The sequence below is a fragment of the Mastigoproctus giganteus genome, chromosome 7 (genome assembly GCF_048544385.1).
Source record: "Mastigoproctus giganteus isolate SK-2022 chromosome 7, ASM4854438v1, whole genome shotgun sequence".
Taxonomy (NCBI): Eukaryota; Metazoa; Arthropoda; class Arachnida; order Uropygi; family Thelyphonidae; genus Mastigoproctus; species Mastigoproctus giganteus.
This window is the reverse complement of record NC_143581.1, coordinates 219,792,261-219,815,762: the sequence shown is the minus strand read 5'-3', so window position 1 is coordinate 219,815,762 and position 23,502 is coordinate 219,792,261. Positions and strand designations below refer to the sequence as shown.

Here is a 23,502-nt window from a genome sequence, read left to right as displayed (position 1 = left end):
CGGTCTTTTGGAACTTGTAAATTTCTTTCTAACAAATTAATTTCAGTCGAAAACGCATAAGAAAAAAGAGCATCGCGACTAGTAAAAAAAAAAAAAAAATGCACAATTCCAACAGAAATTTATCACACTAACTCCTATTTCGTTTATTGATTTCTTTTGCAATCCCTGTTTGTATATTGATGTCGTCTTCGTACAGACGCACCGGGCAGATGAGAACAGTTTATTTTAAGACGCTGGATGTAGGTCAGATCAAAATTGAAACTTTATATGCACACACTCACACGTAAATCATGATATTTATACACTTCAAACAAACCTTCATTCCATATCTGTCGTCAAAGTATTGATTTTTCGTTTGCACGCCAAGAAAAGCACGAAGTTATGTCTTGTTAGGTCCAAACGAAAGAAATTTCTCTATGTACACATAACTACACCTAGTTTTAATAAGTTAAAGAGCACGCAGACGAGTGTTTTATAATTAATTATTTTCCATTATGACTTAAAGCTTCATGATTTAATGATAATGTGCAAATCTGGCATCAGATATCAACGTTGCTATGGAAATCGCATCTGGATTTGCCGTTTTCATAGCTGAAATCAGTTTTGTATGGGTTGGTATGACACAGTGTAATCAGCCTGTGTCATACAGTCCTGCACGGTCTCTCCAGGGCCGTGTCTGGGCAGAATTGCATACACTTTCAAATTTCATCCTGACTTGGACTTTTTCTCAACATTGCCCTGTACTTGTTAAGCAAGTCCGGAGATCTCAGGGGTTCCTGCAAACTTTTTATCAATTTAAATATGGATCGATTTCGTTATTTTAATGTTTATTTTCCGAAGGCATCGTTATGGATGATTTATTAACAAGCAAAAATAAAATCTCCTTGGTAACGTTTTCAAAGTATTCGCAGTTAAGTGAGCTTTATTTTGGATAACCGTTTACATTTTTAATGGGGTGGTTATAGAAAATTTACCAGTTAAATTTAGGTTAGGATAAAGTGCGTTTACCACCCTGTTGCCAAATAAGCGAACAATAGCTTCTATTAATAAGGTCTTGTAGAGATTACTTTGGTGCTGCGTGATGTTCACCATCTGCAATGCGAAGTGCATTATAAAGAGCGACGCGCAAAATTACTGCGCTTAGAAAAAGGGTCAGTTTATGAGATTGGATGCAGATAAGGTGGAGGATCGCGCTGCAACTTGTTTAATATTTTCTCTGAGGTTTCGAAGGGAGGGAGGGGGAGGGGGGATGGAGCTGACTCGAGGATTTGTGGCGATGCAGTTCGCAACTTCCGCTTGTAACGTGAAACTGGATTACGCCACGATGAAAAATTTTAATAGGATTAGCGAGATCGAAAAACAGTTCAGTCATAACAATGCAAATTTGTAGCGCTGCCACCAGGTGGCCAATACTTCGGGGAAATCAAAACAAGCTTAAAGGATAATCTCTTTCTCTCTCATTAGTGGGATTAAAAAGCAATACGGCCATAGCAATGCAAGTTCATCCTACTGCCACCAGGTGGTCAGAAGATCAGTGAAATCTAGATAAGCTTTAAGGACAGTCTCTCTGTTTCCCTCTCTCACTCACTTTTTCTCTCTATCCCTTTCTATTTAGTTCTCTGTCTTTCTTTCTATCTTTATTGTTGCTCTTCCTTTCTCTGTAGTTCTTTTTGCTGTATTTCATTCTCTTTCTATTTCTCTCTCTCTCTCTTTTCTTTAATCGCTCTCTTTGTCTCTCATTTTCTTTCTCTCTCTTTTTTCTAGAGTCCTCGCTCTTTCTTTCTCTCTCTCTATAGCGCTCTTTCTTTCTCTCTTTCCCCTCTCTCTCACCCACTTTCTTTATTTATTTATTTGTTGCTCTCATTCTTTTCTTCTCTCTCTCTCTCTCTCTCTCTCTCTCTCTCTCTCAATATAACGAATATATTGCCCTACCAAAATATTAGAGAATACACGCTAAATCCATGTTCTTTTAGACACTGTCTGCGTCGATACATGCGTGAACTCCGCTGAGCCCTTCACTATTTTCCAGCTGTACAACTGTGAGCGATGGTTCCTCTGGTGTGATCACGGATGTCGTCTGCATATTGCACGAGACACCTTTAAAAACTCCATCGAAGAATTATAGCTGTTCTTAGAGGTGTCTCGTACCACGTGATCTAATACGTCACGGGCTGTTTCCTTTTCCTTATGATAGAAGACGTGCCAAAATCGGAACGTGGATGCTCTAATAAATTGGTAGGGCAGTGTACAACTGCATTTACAATATACTAACAATAAAAAAAAAATAAAAAGGGGAAATAATTTATTCGTTATTATTTTTTTCATCATTCCGGAAATAGAGTCGGTTTCCAGGCGCAATTTATCGAAAACAAAGTACAAACCGGAAGTGCGTAAGAATAGCAACTTCCTGTCGGAGTACGAGAAGAAATGACATTTGTCAACACTGGAGACTCTTCTGCCCACAAACGACGTCAACATTCCGCAGCAGTTCTGCCAACTTTACCTTAGCGGGGGTCGACATGTTTACCTTGTGCCGATCGCCACTCGCCGACAGCAATTGTCGGATGGTGAAACGAGTTTCAATTGATTCGCTCCGCTCGCCGGAGGTCGGGTCAGGGGGGGGGGATGAGTTGGAAAAAAAAGCGGACAGCGTTGTCCGAGCGCGCCAATATCGCCCTAGAGATCGTCGAAGCTAAACAGACCCACGTGACACGAAATACGCGTCTGTTCGGGCGTTGTCATGGGGACCGCGTGGTCGAGAACGAAACGGACCGATTTTTGCGGAGGGAAGAAACGAACGCCGCGTTGCATTAGGGGAACGCGATTGTCGGTCGTGTCTTTTGGGTTTCTCGTTCCGCGTCCGCCCCACCCTTTCCGAATACGGCCGACATCGATTGGGCAAAAGGAACCGCGGCCAGCGCTGTCCCCCCGTCCCCCGTAAATTAAGCGCGTGCTTGGACGATTTCCAGCGGAACGAAATTCCCTCGTTCGAAGCGGAAATGAGATGCTCGCGCATTGATTGCTTTCGGCACTAATAACAAAACACACAATCGCGGGGCCCCTTCTCCTCCCCCCCCCAAGCTGGCTCGCTCAAATTCCATTACTCGCTAAGTGGATTCCTCTGAGATAACGCAGCCGGGCTGGACGCGCCCCTTCGGGGGAGGTGGGGGCAGGGGAAAGAGTGCTTAAAATGTAGGTTTTTAAAATGTGGTTGTCGGTGGAAAATAAAAATGCACTTCAGTTGAGGGGGATGCACGAGAGGGGGAATGAGAGAGAGAGAGAGAGAAAGTGGCTGATTTAAGCGTGACTGCCCATAATGCATCTGATCGAAGTTGAATTATTTCCTTCACTCTTTCCTCCCTTCATTGCTCTTTCTTTTCTCATAGCTTCCGTCTCTCTCTCTCTCTCTCTCTCCCAGTCTCTTACTCATTGCCTCTCCCCTTCTGTCTTAGTCATTCGTTCATTCATTCATTATCCCCCCCCTGTAACTGCACCTGTCCGTACTTTATTTCCCCTCTCTCCCTCCCTCCCTCCCCCCACAATGCACAAGTGGATTTTTCCAAACATCTTCGCAATGTGTTCATGTTTAAAATAAAATAATCTCCATCTTTCTCTACTCTTCTTTCTCTCTCTCTGTATGTCTATCTTCGTCTCTTTCTGTCTTTCATTCCCCCCCCTCTCTGTGTCTCTCTCTCTCTCTCTCTCTCTCTCTCTCTCTCTCTCTATATATATATATATATATATATCCGTGTATCTCCATCAATCTGTTTCTGTCGCTCTCTCTTTCTATCCCTTTCTGTTTCTCTCCACTTGTCTCTCTGTGTGTCTCTCTCTCTCCCTTTCTCTCTATTTCTACCTCTCTATCTTTATCTCACTATTCGTCTCTCATTCTACCTATCTATGTCTCTTACAATCTGCTTCTCTGTCTATTTTTATTTATCTCTCTTTCTAACCTCTCTCTCTCTCTCTCTCTCTCTCCTTTTCTCATTCTCTCTGTCCTTCTCTCTCTCTCTCTCTCTCTCCCACCCTCCCGTTCATCTCCGATAATCCCCAACTAATTTCTCTTCTGCATTTCCCCCCTTGAGGAATCCCTCCTTTCCCCAACCTCTCCGTGGGTCTCAGGGAACTCTTCCCCACCAAAACCTGTCCGTAATTTCAACCCCAAATATGCGCGGAAGGTCGCATCTTCGAGGCATAATCCCCCCTCCCCCTCCCCCTCATCGAAGCGAAACAGTCATCCGAGGGGTTGCTCTCAACCGTTTCTCTTCCGCGAACTGCTCGATGGAGATCATCGGCGAATCGAAGAGGAGGAGGAACCCGAGGGACTGTGGGAGGGGGAGGAAGAGGGGGGATCGCATTGTAATGTCGGAGAGTTCGTGTCAGTCTCTTTCCCGCCCGGATGGAGCGATACCAAAGTCGGTGCGTGAGAACATTTATTGGAGCATCCCTCCGAAGTGACGTCATCATCACCCCCAGGGGTTTGCTTCCTGCCGCCACACAGATCCGCTCAAACATGTCGTTATTGGAGGTGTCCTCTTCATATATCGCTTGTTTGCGACCGGAGATGCGTGCGGAGTGGGTGGTATTCGTTTCGCTGCAACACTTCGTCAAATTTTTTTTTTTTTTTTTTTTTTTCCTTTTTGGCACTTTGCCAACAGTCCCGGTTGCCATAGCAACCGGGGGTGATTCCTCTTTCCACTAATCGTTTCTACGTACTTATAAGCGACTCCTCCGTCTTCGCTGTTCCGGCGGGGGGGGGAGGGGGACGGGGTCATCACCAAACGTTTTTCGGAAGTTATTTCGTAGGATGTTTGTGGACCACATTGGCGTTCATGCGTCACTGCAGCCGGGGGGGGGGTGGAAATTGAAGACGCTGAAGGGATGGACCCCACTTCTCATCGTCAATCTATGGAGGTGGGGGGTGTGGAGGACAGGAGCTGTGAAAACCAACGAGATTTTTGGCTTGTTCTGGTATCGAGATTATAGTCAGAAACGCGGTTTGAATGCCTTTGGAGAACGTGGGAAATGAACAGAAAAAGACAGAATGAGAGAGAGAGAGAGGGCACTGAAAACTAGCAGGAGGGGAGAGGAAATAATAAAGAAGAGAGAGAGAGAGAAGGGGAAATGTAAATGATTGAAAAAGAGAAGTAAAAGATAAACATTATTGAAAGAAAGAAGGGGGAATCGAGTGAGAGGACAGAAAGAAAGAAAGAGAAATGGAAAGAGAGAGAGAGAGATCAAGAAAAAGAAAAAGAATAAAGATTCAAAGAGAAAGAGAGAGAGAGAGAGAGAGAAAAAAGAATAAAAACTGAAAAGAAGAGAGGAGAAAAAAATGACTAGAAGAGAGAGAGATAAAAAGAGAAATGGAAAGAATAAAGATTGGAAGAGAGAGAAAGATAAAAAGAGAAAGGGGAGGACAGTGAGCAGAGAGAACAAAAGAGAAGTACAAAGAAAGGAGGAAAGAGAGAGAGAGAGAGAGATATAAAAAGAGAAAGGGAAAGAGAGAGTGAATAATAAAGAAACTGGAGAAAAGGAAAAGAATAAATTGACATAGAGAGAGAGAGAGAGAGAGAGAGAGAGAGAGAGAGAGAGAGAGAGAGAAAAGGAGAGGAGAATAAAACAGAAATGGAAAGAGGCGAACAGACAGAGAGAGAGAGAAAGAGAGAGAGAGAGAGAGAAAACGAGAGAAGGAAAAGAAGAGAGGAGTGAAATAGGCAGACATAAAAAAGAGAGGGAGAGAAAGAGAGGAAGAGAAATAATGACGAAATTTTCGAAAGGGAGAGAGAGAGAGGGGGGGTGGAGTGAAAGAATGGGAAGTGTAGAAAATCCCTGATTTAAAGACCTTTTTTTAAATTTTATTATTCATTTTTATTCATTGTAATTATTAATTATTATTTATTTATTTATTTATATTCTACTAATTGTTTTTATATTTTTATCATTTATTTCATATTATTTTATTTAAAAAAATAACTACAGCATCTGTAAGAAAGCATAAAATAAGTAAAAAATACGTAAAACGAGAAGAATAAAATTAAATTAAAATAATTTTACTCTTCACGCGACTAAACATTGCAAAGTAAATAAAAAAATTAAAATTAAAATCAAAAACCCACGAGGTAAAACGAAGATTAATTAACAGTACGAAAAGCTCACAATTTATTGACTGAAGCGCCCCTGGTGTCAGTTCTCACGACTACCACAAATAACGGGAAGGCAAACGGCCAATCAGAAAGGAGCAAACGACCCGCCTTTCGACAGATCAACGACAGGGCACTCGTACACCACGGGGGCCGACCACTGTCTGGGGTCAAAATAACTGCGGTGTTCCGACAAGAAACCCCTTCCAACAGATCTCCGAACACCACCAAGGCGTTTGCATGTGGCGCTTCCACCAGGTGGCACCACCGCCGTCGTTTCCTTAGCCGGCAATTAACGGGGGCCATTTGCGGGGGGAAGGGGGAGAGAAGAGAAGGAACAGACTTAATTGAAACCTCGCGCGACTTCGGAAGGCAAGTGAAGCGGAAAGAAAGAAGAGGAGACTGCGAAGGGGAAAAAAACATAAATAAACAAAACAGGAGAAAAAGGAGACAGATGACCTCGCGCTGTTTGCAAATAAAAGAAGGCGCATTCCGAACAGAACGCCAGTTTTCACCGCGGCGGCACACGAATTGACACCAGGGGGCAGCACCTCTGCTCGAAGGAGATCCGGACTTCGGTTTAACGGGTCCGTTGGCGAAATGAGAGAGAAACAGAGACAGAAATAAACAGAATGAGAGAGAGAGAGAGAGAGAGTGACAAAGAATGAGAGACAGACAAATGAGAAAGACAGACAGAAAGAATGGAAAAAACAGAGAGAGAAAAGGAGAATAATAGACAGAAAGAGAGAGAGAGAGAGAGAGAGAGAGAAATAATGAGGGAATGTGTGTGAGAAAGAGCAAAAGAAAGAATGAGAGTGAGTGAAAGGAGGAAGAAAAACAGAGAGAAAATGAGATGTGTATGAGAGAAAGAGAGAGAGAGAGCACAAAAGAGGAAGAGTGAAAGAGTATGGAGGGTTAAATAAAGAGAATGGGAAACGGAAAAGAAAGAAAGAACAAAACGGGAAGAGTGGAAAAAAGAAAGACAGAGAAAGGAAATAAAGTGCAAGAGAGAAAGAAAAAAGGCGAAAAAAAGAAGAAAGAGACACACGGGGGAAAAGAAAGAAGGGAAAAAAAAGAAGAAACTGAGAAAGAGAAAGATGGAAAGGCAGAAAAAAGGAAAGACAAGAAGTGGGAGAAGAAAATAGGGAAAAAGAAAAAGACGAAAAACGAAAAAGAGAGCCATGGAAGAATGAAAGAAAGAAACAGATACAGAAAGAGTAAAAGAGAAAGACGGACAGGAGAGAGCGAGAGGGAGAGATATAATTGGCAGGTGGATAGACAGAGAGAGAGAGGAGCGGGCTTGGTAGGATTCGATCCATTTGAATTCCGGGTGCAGTTTATAAACAGAGCCCCGGACCTCATTGAAATATGTGAGCAGGGTCGCCGAGTTGTGACACTTAAACAATCGGAGAGTGATTTCGTATGCGCAATCCCATTTATTGACTTCTTTATTAAGCCGGGCACTTATTCCGGATCTTTCCCCCTCATTCACGAGACATTCGGATCGAGCAGCGGATCTACCGTACAACTTGATCGTATAGCGACCCCCGCCGTGATTGATAGCGAACATGTGCGCACAATGTTCGCTCTCATTATCCGCATCCCCTACCATTGTTCCGCTCTGTAGTTTCTTCGCAGCCAAAAGCAACCGGCAAAAGGGGCCGGCAAAAGAACCACGCCCCAAGATGTGCCGGATGTCTTATCTGCGAGCTAATATCCGAGTCGAGTGGCCGTAAAAAGACGCCACGAGGAATAAGCGGTCGTTAGACGAAAGCTTATGGCGAAATTAAGACTTAATAGCAGTTAGAAACACAAGGTGATGGAGAGTGATGGAAAAATGCGAGCCAACGAAGCACTGCGTCCGTCTATCGACACCGACACCGCCGTAAAAATTTAACGCAACACAATTTGCATGTATAATTATTGACGGCAAACAACATCCAACAAAATTGGGGTTAATGTGTTTGTTCGTCGGCAAAAACGCCAAAAGAACGCATTAAATTCGCAGATAATACGTAAACTTCAAAATTTTACAGTTTACTGCCCGAAAGAAAAAAAGAAACAAACGTTTAGAGTGCATATATAAAAACCTTCTTCAGAGATTAATTTCAAAGAAAGAGAAAAATATTCGGTATTTTAAATGCATTAAATACGCAGATAATACGTAAGCTTCAAAATTTTACAAAGATTACTGCCCGAAACAACTAAAAAGAAACAAACGTTTAGATTGCATAAATAAAAACCTTCTTCAGAGATTAATTTCAAAGAAAGAGAAAAATATTCGGCATTTTAAATGCATTAAATACGCAGATAATACGTAAACTGCCCGAAAGAACTAAAAAGAAACAAACGTTTTGAGTGCATTAAATAAAAACCTTCTTCAGAGATTAATTTCAAAGAAAGATTAAACTATTCGGTATTACCACTTTTCGGATTTTAAATGCATTACATACGAAGATAATACGTAAACTTCAAAATTATATAAAGATTATCGTGCTCGAAAGAACTGAAAGGAAACGAACGTTTCGAGTGCATAAATAAAGACCTTCTTCAGAGGTTATTTTCAAAGAAAGGTTAAACTATTCGGCATTACCACTTTTTGGCATTTTTATATGGAAAAGTTGTTTACTGGCCTTTGTCGCATAAAGGCCGGGCGTTCCGACAAAAGTTTGGGGACGCATTTGCAACGCCATGTTTTTTGTGTTTCTGTAACGTAAAAGACCCCATAGATAAGCCGATAAGTCTCTTCAGCCATGGCTGAGAGTCAGAGATAAGGAGGCAGAAGAGTTAATCTCCTCTAGGCAGAAAGTCGTCTGCAGTGTTATAGATTGATGCAGGTAGCGGTCTGCTGTTAATGATTTTTTTTTCTTTTGGTTGTGCGAAATATTGCAAACGTTTGTTCTACAGTTGGATTTGATTTATGATCGAAACGCATTAGCAAGACAGAAAGAAGAACAGCGATAGACAGAAAAGTTCATGATTTAAAATAAAAACCCCTTGCTGCTCATCACGACTCAACTTCTTCATGTGTTTCAAACTTTGTGTCCCAAACGAAGGCAGAAAATGTCGTCTGCAGTCAGATGCAGGCAGCAGCCTGCTCTAATCATTTGCGTCTTACAGTTGCATTTGATTTATAATCAAATTGCTTTAGCAAGAGAGAGAGAGAGAGAGAGAGAGAGAGAGAGAGAGAGAGAGAGAAATCAGGGAATGTGTGAGAAAGAGCGAAAGAAAGAATGAGAGAGAGTGTGTGTGCGAAGGAGAAAGAGGAAGAAGAAAGAGAGATAAAATGAGATGTGGGAGGGAGAAAGGGACAGAGAGAAAAAGAGAGAGAGACAGAGACAGAGACAGACAGAGATAGAGAGCACAAAAGAGGGAGAGTGAAAGAGTACAGAGGGATACATAAAGAAAGTGGGCAAGGGAAAAAAAGAAAACAGGAAGAATAAAAGCAGAAGAGAATAAAAAAGGACAGAGGAAGAAAATAAAGTGAAAAAATGGGAGAGAGAGAGAGAGAGAGAGAGAGAGAGAGAGACAAAAAAAGTAGAAAGAGAGAGGCACAGGAGAAAGAAAGAAAGAAAGAAAGAAAAATGGAAAGACAGAAAATAGGAAAGACGAGAGGTGGGAGAGGAGAATAGAGAGAAAGAAAAAGATGATAAACGAAAAAGAGAGGCACGGAACAATAAAAGATTCAGAAAGCAGTAAAAGGGAAAGACGGACGAGAGAGAGAGAGAGAGAGAGAGAGAGTTGAAGAAAAAGAGAGAAAATGTGAGGGAGAGAGTGAGCGACGGAGAAAGAGACAGAGAGCACATAAGATGGAGAGTGAAAGAATACAGAGAATGGGAAAGGGAAAAGAAAGAAAACAGAAAGAACAAAAGAAGAAGAAAGGAAAAAAGGACACAGGAAGGAAATAAAATGAAATTGGGAAAGAGAAAAAAAGACGAAAAAAAGAAGAAAGAGAGAGACACGGGAGAAAGAAAGAAAGATGGAAAGACAGAAAATAGGAAAGACAACAGGTGGGGAGAAGAGAATAGAATAAAGAGAAAGAAACAGATGAAAACCGAAAAAGAAAGGCACGGAAGAATAAAAGAAAGAAAGAAAGAAAGAAAAAGATTCAGAAAGTGTAAGAGGGAAAGACGGACAGGAGAGAACGAGAAGGAAAGAGATAGAGTCGATAGGTGGAGAGAGAGAGAGAGAGAGAAAAAGTGGAAGATAAAGAGAGAAAATATGTGTGAGAGAGAGAGAGAGAAAGAGAGAAAGTGGAAGATAAAGAGAGAAAATGTGTGTGAGAGAGAGAGAGAGAAAGAGAGAAAGTGGAAGATAAAGAGAGAAAATATGTGAGGGAGAGAGAGAGAGCGACAGAGAGCACAAAAGTTGGAGGGTGAAAGAATACAGAGATAAATAAAGAGAATGGGAAAGGGAAAAGAAAGAAAGAACAAAGGCGAGAGAGAGAGAGAGAGAGAGAGAGAAGAAACACAGAAGAAAGAAATAAAGTGCAAATGTGGAGAGAAAAAGAAGAAAGAGACACATGGGGGAAGGAAAGAAAGAAGAAACTGAGAAAGGAAAAGATGGAAAGACAGAAAAAAAAGGAAAGACGAGAAGTGGGAGAGGAAAATAGAGAGAAAGAAAAAGATGAAAAACGAAAAAAAAGGGGCACGGAAGAATGAAAGAAAGAAAGAAAGAAAAAGATTCAGAAAGATAAATGAGAAAGGCAAACAAGAGAGAGTGAGAAGGAAAAAGATAGATTAGATAGGTGGAGAGAGAGAGAGAGAGAGAGAGAGAAAATCTTCTCAGTTTTACCATTCTTGGTTTACGATGCACGTATTTTTTAGCTGATTAAAAATAAAATCTCGTACGTGCTCATTGCAATTCAGTTCATCAGGTATTTCAAGCTTTGTATCCCTAATATAAGCAGAAGATGCATTAGCAAGACAGAAAGAAGAAGAGAGATGGAGAAAGAGATAAATAGACAGAAAAGCTACGCAGTTTTACCTTCATCAGTTTGCAATGTACGTATTTTTTAACTCATTAAAAAGAAAAAAAAAATTCTTTACTGCTCATTACGACTGACTTCATCAGGTGTTTCAAACTTTGTATCCCAAATGAACACAGTCGTTTTGTTCACCAGCTTTTTTTTTGTATTGCAGCTTTACAATAAAACAGTGAGTAGTTAACCGAATAATTATTCACGTTACTGCAACTAAAATATATGAAGGAATTTCTAAAATATTAGATTCGAAACCGAGGGCGAACACGCTTTCATTCTCTCACTCTTCACTCTCTTTTGTGCAAAGTTACAAAACAGAAGTTTCCGCATCTTACATTCTTCCTCGTTATAAATAATGTAACAACTCATAAATCTCCAGACTGTCGCGAAGAAAAGAAAAGAAGAAAGAAATGGGTTGCTGCAAAAGACTGAAGAAACGAATGTTAAAAGAAAAAGAAAAAAAAAAAAAAGATTTAATGAACCTTCCTGTTTTGAGCAAACTTGAGGGTAGCAACAGAAGAGCTTGATTTAAGACATATCAAGAATAAGTTTATTTCATCGAAAATCAAGATAACGCCACTTTATATACACTGCCCTACCAAAATATTAGGTACTTAAACATCTCGATATTCGAGCATCTCCCTCGAATGGGGAAAAGGGAGGTGACACAAGTATCGGTGTAAACTATGTCGAGGACTTGTTCAGCGATAAATAGATGGCGTCCGTAGATGGTGTGTCATCACAATCAGTATCTACAACTTGCTTCTGATGTAAGCAAAATATCAGGTGGGAATATTGGCTTCCTAGCCTCCTACAAACGTTGTTCTCCAGACATCCTCAGCCACAACGGATTATGAAAACGGGAGTGTCCGCATACTTTTGTAGTGCAGTGTACAATAAGGCGATATCGATTAAAAATTGGCCAGAAAGAATGAAAAGAGTCCCACCTTTTTCAAAATACTGAATAGACGTCAAACTGTGAAGCCTGAGGTGATAGACACGCTTCCTAAATAATTTGAAATGAATATATCGAACTTAGGCAGGTATTTCTAATTTTGTATCCCGTACTGAGAGCGTTCCTTTTTTTACGTATACACGAAGTGGAAAAAAACTAGAAAAAAATATTAGGCATCTTGTAATTCAATGTGAGTTCAAAAACAGAGTGGGGGAGGGGTTGTGAGGTTGGTTTCTTGGGAGCCGATGGATTCTCTTCCAAGTCATGTTTAGTGGTCTGGGTTGAGATTAGCATTAGCATTAGTAGAGGCATTTGATGCAAGAAATCAAGCTTATGGAGCATCACCCAAAAAAAAAAAAAAAAAACCCACTTCCACTTCACCCCTCTGTTCGTTCCAATACCTGTCCAGCTGAGCCTTAAACTTATTTAGGCTATCAACCTCCACCACAAGGGATGGAAGTCTGTTCCACCAACCAACCACCCGCTGGCTAAAGGCAAATTTCCGCACGTCTATCCTACATCTGTCTTTCCTCAATTTGAATTTATGCCCTCTCAGGTGGTTATTCTGAGCAAGAGAAAGAATCCCATCAGCACTGAGCATGCTCAAACCATTCAAGGCTTTATACACCTCTATCAGATCACCTCGCTGGTGCCTAGTCTCCAGACACTGTAATTTGCAAAACTTAAGCCTTTCTTCGTAAGAGCACCCCTTTGTTCCATTCACTAATCTTGTTGCCCTGCTCTGTACTCGTTCCAGCAGCTCTACATCCTTCTTGAAATGAGGCCTCCAGACCTGTATACAGTACTCTAGGTGTGGCCTGACCATTGCCTTATACAATGGAATAATCACCTCCTTATCCTGCTGGAAAAATTCCTGTATATCATTGACAATACTCCATGAGCTACTCTTGCAGCCCGTCTGCACTGCTCAGAGAAATTCATAACTGCCTGCACAAGCACCCCCAGGTCCCTTTCATTCTCTACCACTGTCAGTGTAGTACCACAGAGTTGATACGTTGCTCTGGGGTTGCTTTTTCCCATGTGTAGTACTTTACATTTGTCAATGTTAAACTTCATTTGCCACCTCTCAGCCCATCTGCTCAACCTTTCCAGATCCTGTTGCAGCAGCATAGTGTCAGTAGTGTCCTTGACAACCCTGCCAACCTTCGTATCATCTGCAAACTTGGACATTAAGCCTGATACACCATCATCAATATCATTTATAAATACAGAAAACAATAGTGGACCCAATACTGAACCCTGACGGACTCCACTAATAACATTAGTCCACGACGAGCAGTGTCCATTGATTACCACTCTCTGTCTTCTCCCCCTCAACCACCCCTTTATCCATAGCAGCAATTTGCCTCCAATGTCACACTGCTCCAATTTGTGTAGCAGTCTTCCATGTGCAACAGTATCAAAAGCCTTTCTAAGATCCAAGTATATAATATCAAAGTTATTCCCTGCATCCAGTTCTTTTGTGACTGCATCATAGTATCCAATCAAGTTGGTCAGGCAAGACTTCCCCTTAACAAAACCATGCTGTGTCCGAGCTATAACTGAAGTCTTGTCTAAATGATCCTGCAGTGCTTCTTTAACCAGTGCCTCCATTAATTTTCCTGGAACAGAAGTTAAGCTCACAGGTCTATAATTACTTGTGTCAGCCTTTGATCCTCCTTTGTGAATTGGGGTCACATTTGCACATTTCCAGTCCATGGGTACCTCCCCCGAGTCCAAGGAAGCTCTCGTAATTATGGCTAAGGGTTTGCTTACTTCCTTTGCTGCTTCCTTTAATATAACTGGATAGATCCCATCCACCCCAGGTGCCTTTCTTGTGTTTATCTTCAACAATTTCTCCTCCACTTTGCTCTCAGTTATTACAAGATTCTCTAGCTTACTGCCTGAGTTGGATACACCTCTGGCATTCCCCTCGCTGAATAACTCCTCATGTGTGAATGTCGAGTTTGTTAGCCACCCGAGCAGGGTCATCAACAGTTGACCCATCGATCTCAAGTGGACCAATCTGATTCATCCCCTTCCTTCTAGAGTTTACATAAGTAAAGAACTCTTTGCTGTTTTTCTTTGCATCCCTTGCCAAGGATTTCTCGTAATCTGCCTTCGCCTGCCTAACCTCCTTTGTAACTTGGTTGCATATCAACTTGTATCTATCATAGGCTTCTGTGTCATGTGTTAATTTGTAAGTATCCCATGCATTTTTCTTCTCTGCCACATGTCTCATTAGTTCATCTGACATCCATTTTGGCCTAAACCTTGAACAATATTTCTTAGTTGGTATGTAAAGCCTAGTAGCTTCCAAGATAAGTTCTTTGAATGCTTCCCATTTTGAATTTGCTGTTGGTAACATCATCAGTTGGTCCCACTGTATAGAATTTAAATACTGTTGCAGTCCATCGTAGTCGCCTTTGCGAAAGCAAATTAGTGCAATCTGTGGCAAGTCTTCAACACGCTTTTGTTTTGAATTTTTTTTTTTTTTTTTTGTGTTGCAAGGTCCTTTTGCAAGATAAGCATATGTGATGGTAGATGACGATACGTGATGTCACGTGAACGCATGCGCATTATGTTGCATTTTTGTTGAAGATACGCAGACACGAAAAGCGAAATGCAGATTATTGTCGGGAAGAATAATTACGCATTCAGATAATTTGAATGCATACAAAAGAGGAAAAGAAGAAAAAGAAAGAAAAAAAAAAAGAAACGAGATAGAGAAAACAGAGAAATAAGACAGTGGAGAGAGGGAGGGGGAGAGAGAGGAAAAAGACAAACAAATACTGGAGAGAGAGAGAGAGAGAGAGAGAGAGAGAGAGAGAGAGAGAGAGAGAGAGAGAGAGAGAAAGAGAGTATGACAGCGAGAAGAAAAGAAAAAAGAGATTAGAAAGTCAGAATAATGAAGAGAGAGAAATAGTGTGTGAGAGAAGAGAAGAGAAGAGAGCAAAGAATAGGCGAAAAAATATGGAGGGAGAATAAGACGAGAAAAGACAATAGTGGAGAGAGAAGAGAGAAAAAAAAGAGCAAAGGGAGAAGGACAGATAATGAAGAGAGAAAAAATAGAAGAAAGTGAGCATGAGAGCGAGAAAGAAAAAAAATAGAGAAAAAGAGATGAAAAAGACCGAATAATGAAAAGAGAGAGAGAGAGAGAGAGAGAGAGAGAGAGAGAGAGAGAGAGAGAAATAGTGCGTGTGAGAGAGAGAAGAGGAGAGAGAAAGTTAGGTGAAAGAATATGGAGAGACCCCGAGATAGAAAGAAATAGTGTGTGTGTGTGTGTGAGAGAAGAGAAGAGAAGAGAAGAGAGAAGAGATAGGGGAAAGAATATGGAGAAATAGAAAGAGGAAAGGCAGGCAGAAACGAGGAGAAACACAGATAGTGGAGAGAAAAAAAAGAGAGAAGAGAAAATAGAAAAAGAGACAGAAAGTAGAACAGAGAAGACAGAAAAAGAGATGGAAAGCATCTCTGCTTTCCATCTCTTTCCATAACGAAGAGAGAGTGAAAGAGAGTAAGAGAGATGAGAGTAAGTGAGAAGAGAGACAAAATTATACGTCTTTCCATCTGCTCTCTTTGCTTGCAGCCGATGAGAGCAGATGGAAAGACGTATAATGGAGAGAGAGAGAGAGAGAAGAGAAAAAGAGAGAACAAAGACAGAGTAAATGGAGGGAAACAGAGAGAAAAAGAGTGTGTGAGAAAAAAAGAGATGAGAGAGAGAGAGAGAGAGAGAGAGAGAGAAAGGAGGGAAAAACAAAAGGGCGAGAAAAAAGAGATGAGGCAGAAAAGAAAGAGAAAAGGAAAGGGGAAAATAAATGAAAACAGAGAAACAAAGATAGGGAGAGAGAGAAAAGAAAAATAAAAGAGACGAAAAGAGAGAAAAAGAAGGCGAAAAGAGAAGATGAGCAAGGATAATGAAAATAGAGAAATGGAGTGTGAGAGAAGAAAACAGAGTGTTGAAGGAAAGACAGAAAAGGACCAGAGAAGTTGAGAAAGAGAGATGAGGGTTAACACAGAGACAGAAGGAGAAAGGAGCGGAGAGACAGATAAAGAAAACAAAAAGAGAGAGGAGAGACAGAGGAGTAAAAATTTAAAAAGAACCAGAAAGAGAGGAAGAAAAAGAGAGAGAAAGACAAGTAGTGGACAGAGAGAGAGAGAAAGAAAGGATGAATCCGCTGCTGACAGAGGAAGTTTCCGCGAAAAGAGAGGTTCTTCGCCATTTCCACTTAATGGGGCCGAGAGCGCATTTGAATTTCCCGTGTCGGAACCTGCTCTGACGGGGGTGTGAGCGGCTGCTGCTCCGAACTTGTTGACTGTCGAAATCGCCGCTCACGTTCTTCCCACTTGGAACGCAACTTAACCATCAGGTGCCGGTGCATTATGGGTAACGAACCAACCGATTGTAATCCGAGCTCAAACATCGCCCTTCCTTCGCAGCTATCGTTTCCCTCCCCCCATTGTTCCCTTTATTGCGCGATTCCCCACGCTTATCTCCCGCCCACAACCGAGGCGCGTGCTCCTCAAAAGCGCTCCTTTTTTTTCCCGCCAGCTCTTCTGGTGGCCCAAGATTAGGCGGTCGGACGGGCATTAGAAGGGTCGATTAATAAGAGGGCAATCTGCGGAAACCACCCTGACACGGAGGGTGAGTTACGATCTCGCGCTTAATGGGCCGAAGGGGTGGGGCCGGCTAACAGAAGAAATTTTGTCTTATCGGCAATCGAAAGTCGCGCGACATCGGCAGAAACACAAAGCCGTAATAGCCGCACGATGTACACGCGCCGCAGTAATTGCGCCGCCAATATTTTCCAACTCGATCGTCATCAACCCCAAACATCGCCCATCCTCGCAATAACGAACACGCCTGTAGAGGGCGCTGCAGCCGCTAATGCGCAGAAAAATAGAAGCATCTAATCGACCGCTCGATCTCCTAAAATTCCCAATAACAAACCCTTTCTCTCTCTTTCTCTCTAAATGGACTTTTTCCTTTTTTTTTCTAAAATTTTTATCTAATATTCCAATTGGAAAAAAAAAAAAAAACGATCATCACGCTATTGATTTGAAAGATTATATTTTATGTTAGTACATTAGTTTTGAGAGAGGACCAAATTCGAGTAAAACAGTGCTAGAGACACTAAATTTACGAGAAACATTCTTCATCCCCCCCCCGACGTTACTTAATCTCATTCGCGAAGATGTTGAAAACTTTGTCGGTAGGTGGTGATACCGTGCCACATCTTCGCGTAAATGATTGCCACAGACGACATCCGCACCACTATTTTACTCGAAGTTATTCGCAATTTCAAAGGAGTTGTGGGATAGATAACAGACGGATTTTTTCTCTAAAAATCGAATTTCATTAATCTGTACGAATAATTGTAATTCCATCATTCTTTTCTTGATTTTCAAGAGAGAGAGAAGAGCTGAGGGACAAACATTGCAGACGAAGAAAATTATAACATTTTTTGGTAAACGTTTCGTCTGCTGTTAGGGCATTTATAAATGATGATTGGTTGGTATCAATGTGTACCGATTTCGTGGTTGGTGGGGGGGAGGTGGGGGGATGGACTGCGCATTAATGATTGATGATGTCGGGCTGCGATTATATACAGCAGGGTGATGATGAGAGTTTCGGTTACATATTTCGGATGGAGCGTGCGCCATGTGTTTAACACGTTTATCGACAGCTGTCGTCTGCTGCCCCTCACAAAACACGATCTGCAAAATTATTGATTTCTACGATCGCATCGATAAATCGATACCGAAATGCAGATCATCACCAATTTTGGATGCGGGTGGAGGGGGGGATCACCTGTGAGAGGAACACGTGACAGAGGAAGACGCTGTGAGAACGAGATGGTTGAAATATCAAGTAATAAGAGAGAGAGAGCGCGAAAGTGAGCAAGACAGAAAGATGGAAAAATGAGAAGGATAAAGATAATGAAAGAAGGGGAAAGAGAGAGATAGATAGAGAGATGGAAAGAAGCAGAGAGTGAGAGAAAGGAGTGAGATGTAGAGAAAGAGAGAAGAAACAAAGTAAAAGAGTGAAAGGAAGAGGAGGGTAAGAGAGGGACTGAACGAGACAACAACGAAGAACAAAGATGGCAGTAGAAAGGGAACGAAGGAGAATGAGAATGAAAGAGAAGGAGAGGAGAAAGAGAATGAAAGAGAAGGAGAGGAGAAAGAAACAGAAGAGAGAGAGAGGAGAAAAAAGAAAAATGAGTGAAGGATAGAGTACGAAAGTGAGAAAGACTGAAAAAGGATTAAAATAGGAAGGATAAAGATAATAAAAGAAGGGGAAAGACAGAATGAAAGAGAGCTAGGTAGATAGAGAGATGGAAAGAAACAGAGAATGTGAGCGAAAGGACTGAGATGGAAAGAAAGAGAGAGAGAGAGAAAGAGAGACGAAACAGAGAGAAATGAGTAAAAGAAAGAGTGAAAGAGAGGGCATCAGAAGGACTAAAAGAGAGAGAGAAAAAAAAGAATAAAGATGACACTATAAATAGAACGAAGAAGCGTGAGAATGAAAGAGAAAGAGAGAGGAGAGGAGAAAGAAAGACAAACAGAAAGAAACAGAAAAGAGAAACACAGAGAGAAAGATACGAATAGAAAGATAGAGAGAAAGAGAGAGAAAAATTAGAGAAATACAGAGATGGAAAGAAAGAGACAGAGATAATATTAACGTGTGAGAGAAAGATACATATAGGAAGAACGAATGACAGAGCAAGAATGAACGTGAGAGAGAGAGAGAGAGAGGGAACGATACAAATAGAATGAACATGAGAGAAAGAATGAATGGCAGAACAAGAAAGACGAAGAAAAATACAGAACGAAAGCACAGAGAGAGAAAGATAGAGATAAAAAAGGAGCGAATGTGGAAGAAAGAAAGATACATACAGAAAGAAAGAATGAGACGGGAAGAAAGAGGGAGAAGCAGAAAGATAAAGGAGTGAACGTGAAAAAGCGAAAGATACAGAAAGAATGAAAGACAGGGAAAGAAAGATAGAGAAAGATGTAGATAGAGAGATGAAAAGAAAATGAAAGATACGGAAAGAAAGATAAAGATGCAGAGAAATGGAAAGAAAGAGATAAAATGAATAAATGAGAGAGAAGGAGAAAGATGGAAAGAAAGAATGAATGTGAGAGTGAGAGAGAGAGAGAGAGAGAGAGAGCGAAGTAGAAAGAAGGGAGTGAACAACAGAGAGCAAAAGAGACAAAAGAATGAAGAAGTATCAAATGAGGGAAAGAGAGAGCGAAGGAGAGTGGGATAGAGAGAGAGAAAAAGAAGGAGAATAAAGGTTCTCTATCCTCATTCGTTTCCTGGACAATTAGAGAAGGAAAAATGGAAGAGGGAAAGAAAAAGAGAGATGGAGAGAAGGAGGAAGAGAAAGAGAGAAGCAGAGAGAGAGAGAAATGAAAAGAAAAAGACAGAGAGGGGGAAGAAAGAGAGAGAGAGAGAATATTTCATGAAAGTTGCAATTTGAGCGAATGTCCCGACTCGGAGCTTTCAGTAAACAAGGGGTGGAGAATCGGCAGAAGTTGCCGAAAGATTCCAAGTCTCGGGGCGTTCACTAAACAAAACTCGCAGCGCCTACGCTCTATGTCATCGTCTGCTAGGTCTCTTTGTCAGAGGACACACCAATTACGCATGCGCCATCTTCGGCGAAAAAACCTATTTCTTCCGGCTATTCGCTTCAACTCGCGATTCTTCGGCAACCCCGCGAGGCAACAGGATTGTTCTTGCCCACGTCACAGCGTCCCATTGTCGCTCCCACGTCCTATCGTTTGCTTCTTCCACGTCCTGTGCGCATGTCCCATTTGTCCAACTTCCAACTTTTATCATTTCCAAAACAAAATGTCGTTTGGTTTTTCTTTCTTTTTTTTTTTTCCTTTTTCGAGCGAGGGCGGTCGCACACGGAAGGTCATTTCCAGCAATTTTCCGAATCAACATTCCGGCGTAGCGTTCCGTCGCTTGGCAAAACACGATCATTTACATTTACGTACACTAGCGGTCCAAAAGTTGCGGACCACCTAATAATTAAATTAGGCTAATCATTACGCGCGTGCAGACCCTTTGAGACCGCAGGGAAATGGAAAAAGGGAGAAATGCAGAAGTGAAAGAAGGAAGAAGTGGAGAAAGTAAAAAGGAGGGAGAGAAACAGACGAACAAAGAGGAAAAGAACACGAATAAGAATAAGAAAGTGGAAGAAAGAAATATGTTAACGGCTCCATAAGTCTATTACGTCTGTAGAAGTGTGTTCACCGACCGAGTGGAGTGTTCTGCGGGATGAAAAACCTGGAATAACTGAAGGGAGGAACTCCACTCCTGCCTCAGATCGGATAACTGCAGGCCTCGATTGAAGAGCACGTTTCAAATTCCCCCATTCGCCTACAGGAACTTAACTACGACCTCTCCAAAGGGGCTACGAGGGGCGAAACCACTACGCTGACGCGGGGATGATAAAGAAAGGGAGAAGAAATGAAGAGGGAGAGAAAGAAAGGAGTGAGAGAGAGGAGAGAAAGACTGGAAAAATGAAGGCCAGGGGGAAAATAGAAAAGTACATTGGGCAAAAGAGAGAAAGAATAAGAAAGAGAGTGAACGAATGAAGGGAGGGGAAAGAGAGAGAGAAAGAAATGGAGATGGAAAAGGAGAGAGAGAAAGAAGTCGAAATAGAAAGAAGGATGAAACTAGAGGGGGAAGAGAGAGAAAAAAGAAATAAAAAAGAGAGACAGGAAGATAAAAAGAGAGAAGGAGAAATACATGTAGAAAGACAAAGAAAGGCGAACAAAGAGAGAGAAAGAAAGACATGAAATAGAAATATAGAAAAAGAGATGAAAAAAAGGAAGAGAGAGAAAGAAACACAAATAAAAAGAAAGAAAGAAAGATGGAAATGGAATAAGCGAGAAAGAAAGAGAAAGAAAAAATGCATTGAATAAGACAGAAGTATGAACATAGAGAAAGACATAAAGAGAAAGAGAGAGGGAGAGAGAAAGAAAGTCGTATGAAATAGAAAGATAGAAAAAGGGATGAAAATAGAGGAAGAGAGAAAGAAACACAAATAAAAAGAAAGAAAGAGAGATGAAATGGAATAAGCGAGAGAAAGTGAATGAAAGAGAGAAATTGAGAAATAGAGAGAGAGAGAGAGAATGTGTTTATTTGGAGGGGGATGTACAAATCGTTTGGAATGAGGAATGATGCATTGCGGATGGCAATCTCAGTTGACGCCGCTCTCTTATTCCTCCAAAATTAAAGTGGAAAAGGAGGAAGCGAATGCAGCAATTATTAAAAAGTAGGCTTAACAGTACTTCGTTATTCGTACCTTCAAAGGACGCAACGCTGCCGGAAACCAAACGAAAGACTCCTCAGACGTCTCGTCTGCGCACAGACGCTGAAAGAAAAGCAGAAGAAAGCGGGAGATCGGACTTACCTCAGTGAGCGGGGGATTCGTCCTGGACAGAGAAGGTGCAGCTGCGCCATCCTCGCCACCCGACCTTTTTCGACATTAAAACCTCGAGCGGGCGGTCTCGGAAACTATAAGCGGAGGGTTTCATCGATCGCGACACATACCGCTCCGCTCCGGAGACAGAGAGAGCGGGAATGCACACACACCGAGCGAAACGCCTGTCCTCGCTCAAGAAAAGTGCCACATTTGCTTCCTCACATCCGCGAATAACCCGCGTACTCGACTCCCCCTCCCCGAGACGATTTTTTTCTTCTTTCTCTCCCTCACACCCTTCCGACCACTCCGAGTCCGAGAAAGAGCGCGCGCTTCGTTCGTTCCCACGAACGTCTGCGGAAACTGGCTGCCGCCAAACTTCTACGGATTCTGGAGAACCGCTTGGCCGCTTGGGGGCGCTGATGCGACGGCAATTTGCAAGCGAGGGTTAAAAGCGGCAGAGAGTAGCAGTCGGCCATTACGTCTAATTGGTCGACATCGGCGGGTTATGAAACATTTCGGACGCTTTCGAAGAGGGGGCGTCTCGGATCGCCAGCGTTCTGATAATCGCCCTCCGAAGAGACCGTAAGGCTCCATCCGTTGCGCTTATTTCAGGACAGCGTTCCGATGGCTAAATATAGCGGGGACGTGCGTTCCGAGTTCGCCAATAGATGTGCCGGGAAGAGATTTCACTTGTGCGCAATTTTCTGCGCATCTTCATGATTTATGTTTTGCCCAACACGTTGCATTTGATTTCATATTTTTCCATTTTTGATCATTTTTTAGAGGAGGAGACATTTTTGATGCTTTATTTTCTTAAGAGGGTTAAGGTTAATAATTCTTAAGGGTTAATTCTTAACCCTCTTAAGGTAAATTCTTTACAAAAGCTGCATTGTACATAAGTAGCCTATAGTAGGTTAACTCTTCTGCAGAGCATAACTAACTTTGCTCTTTAAAAATTCCTACAATCTTCATTTTTACTTTTTAATTTTCAAAATTCTTATCTTTTCAATTTGTAATTTTTATTTTTAAAATTTAAAAATTTTCAATTTTTTTAAATTACAAAAAAAATCGGGAAATTTTGCTCTTTAAAATTTTCCTCAATTCTCTTAACGCGATTTTTAATTTTCAATTTTTCAAATGTCTGCTTTTTATTCGAATTTCGATTTGCTTTTCTTCTTTTTAAAATTTTTTTAAAGATTTTGTTCATTTAAATGTTTTTACATTATAAAAATTTTAAAAGGGTAAAAATATTTTAAAACAATTATTAATATTTCAAAACATACATTCAAAAAAATTTAAATTTGGATGTTTTTGCTGTTTCCTAATTTTTAAAATAGAATTAAAATTTTTTAATTCTTTAATATTTTTAATTCTATTTTAAAAAATTTTTCTTAATTTTTGATTTCTTTCAATTTATAATTCTCTTAAGTGTAATTTTTTTAAACATTTTGTTCAGTTAATGTTTTTACATATTTAAAAATTTAAACAAAATTTTAAAACAGCAAAAATATTTTGCAATTTTTTTAAAAAACTTTTAAAATATTTAAAACAATTGAAATCAGAATTTTTTACTATTTCTTTCATTTTAAAATTTTAGTTCTTTTTTTAAAAATTTTTCTTAATATTCGATTTTTTTAAATTTATATTTTCTCTTAAATGTAGAATTAAAATTTTTTTTCTTTTCTCTTAATTCTGCTTTCATTAAACTACAGTTGGAATTTTCTTAGCCATTCCAGCTTTTTATTAAATACGAAGTCAGTCTGTAATATTGTTGGGGAAACCCAAACCAAGAGGAGGACGAATCCACCCCTCAATCAATCTGATTGTTTTTGCGCGTTTGAACAATCCGATAAAGGAATCCGCCGATATAAAACGCAACCAAAGTCATCGTGAAATGCGACCGCATATTCCCCGGGGACAGTCGCCTGGATGATCCACGGAAAATGCCCACCTCTTGGGCGCATGCGTACAACCGCGTTTCACGATCCT

The 23,502-nt window shown here is 41.0% G+C and overlaps 1 protein-coding gene across 2 annotated transcripts in view; it reads right to left on the bottom strand.

Moving 5' to 3' along the window:
- Positions 1-21,844, bottom strand: part of LOC150083700 (suppressor of lurcher protein 1-like) — a 72,881-nt gene extending 51,037 nt beyond the window's left edge. For both annotated transcript variants that reach the window (XM_090377444.1, XM_090377443.1), the window contains exon 1: positions 21,502-21,844. The gene's annotated coding sequence lies outside the window, so the exon portion shown is untranslated. The remainder of the gene's footprint in view (positions 1-21,501) is intronic.
- Between the last annotated feature and the right edge of the window lie 1,658 nt (positions 21,845-23,502).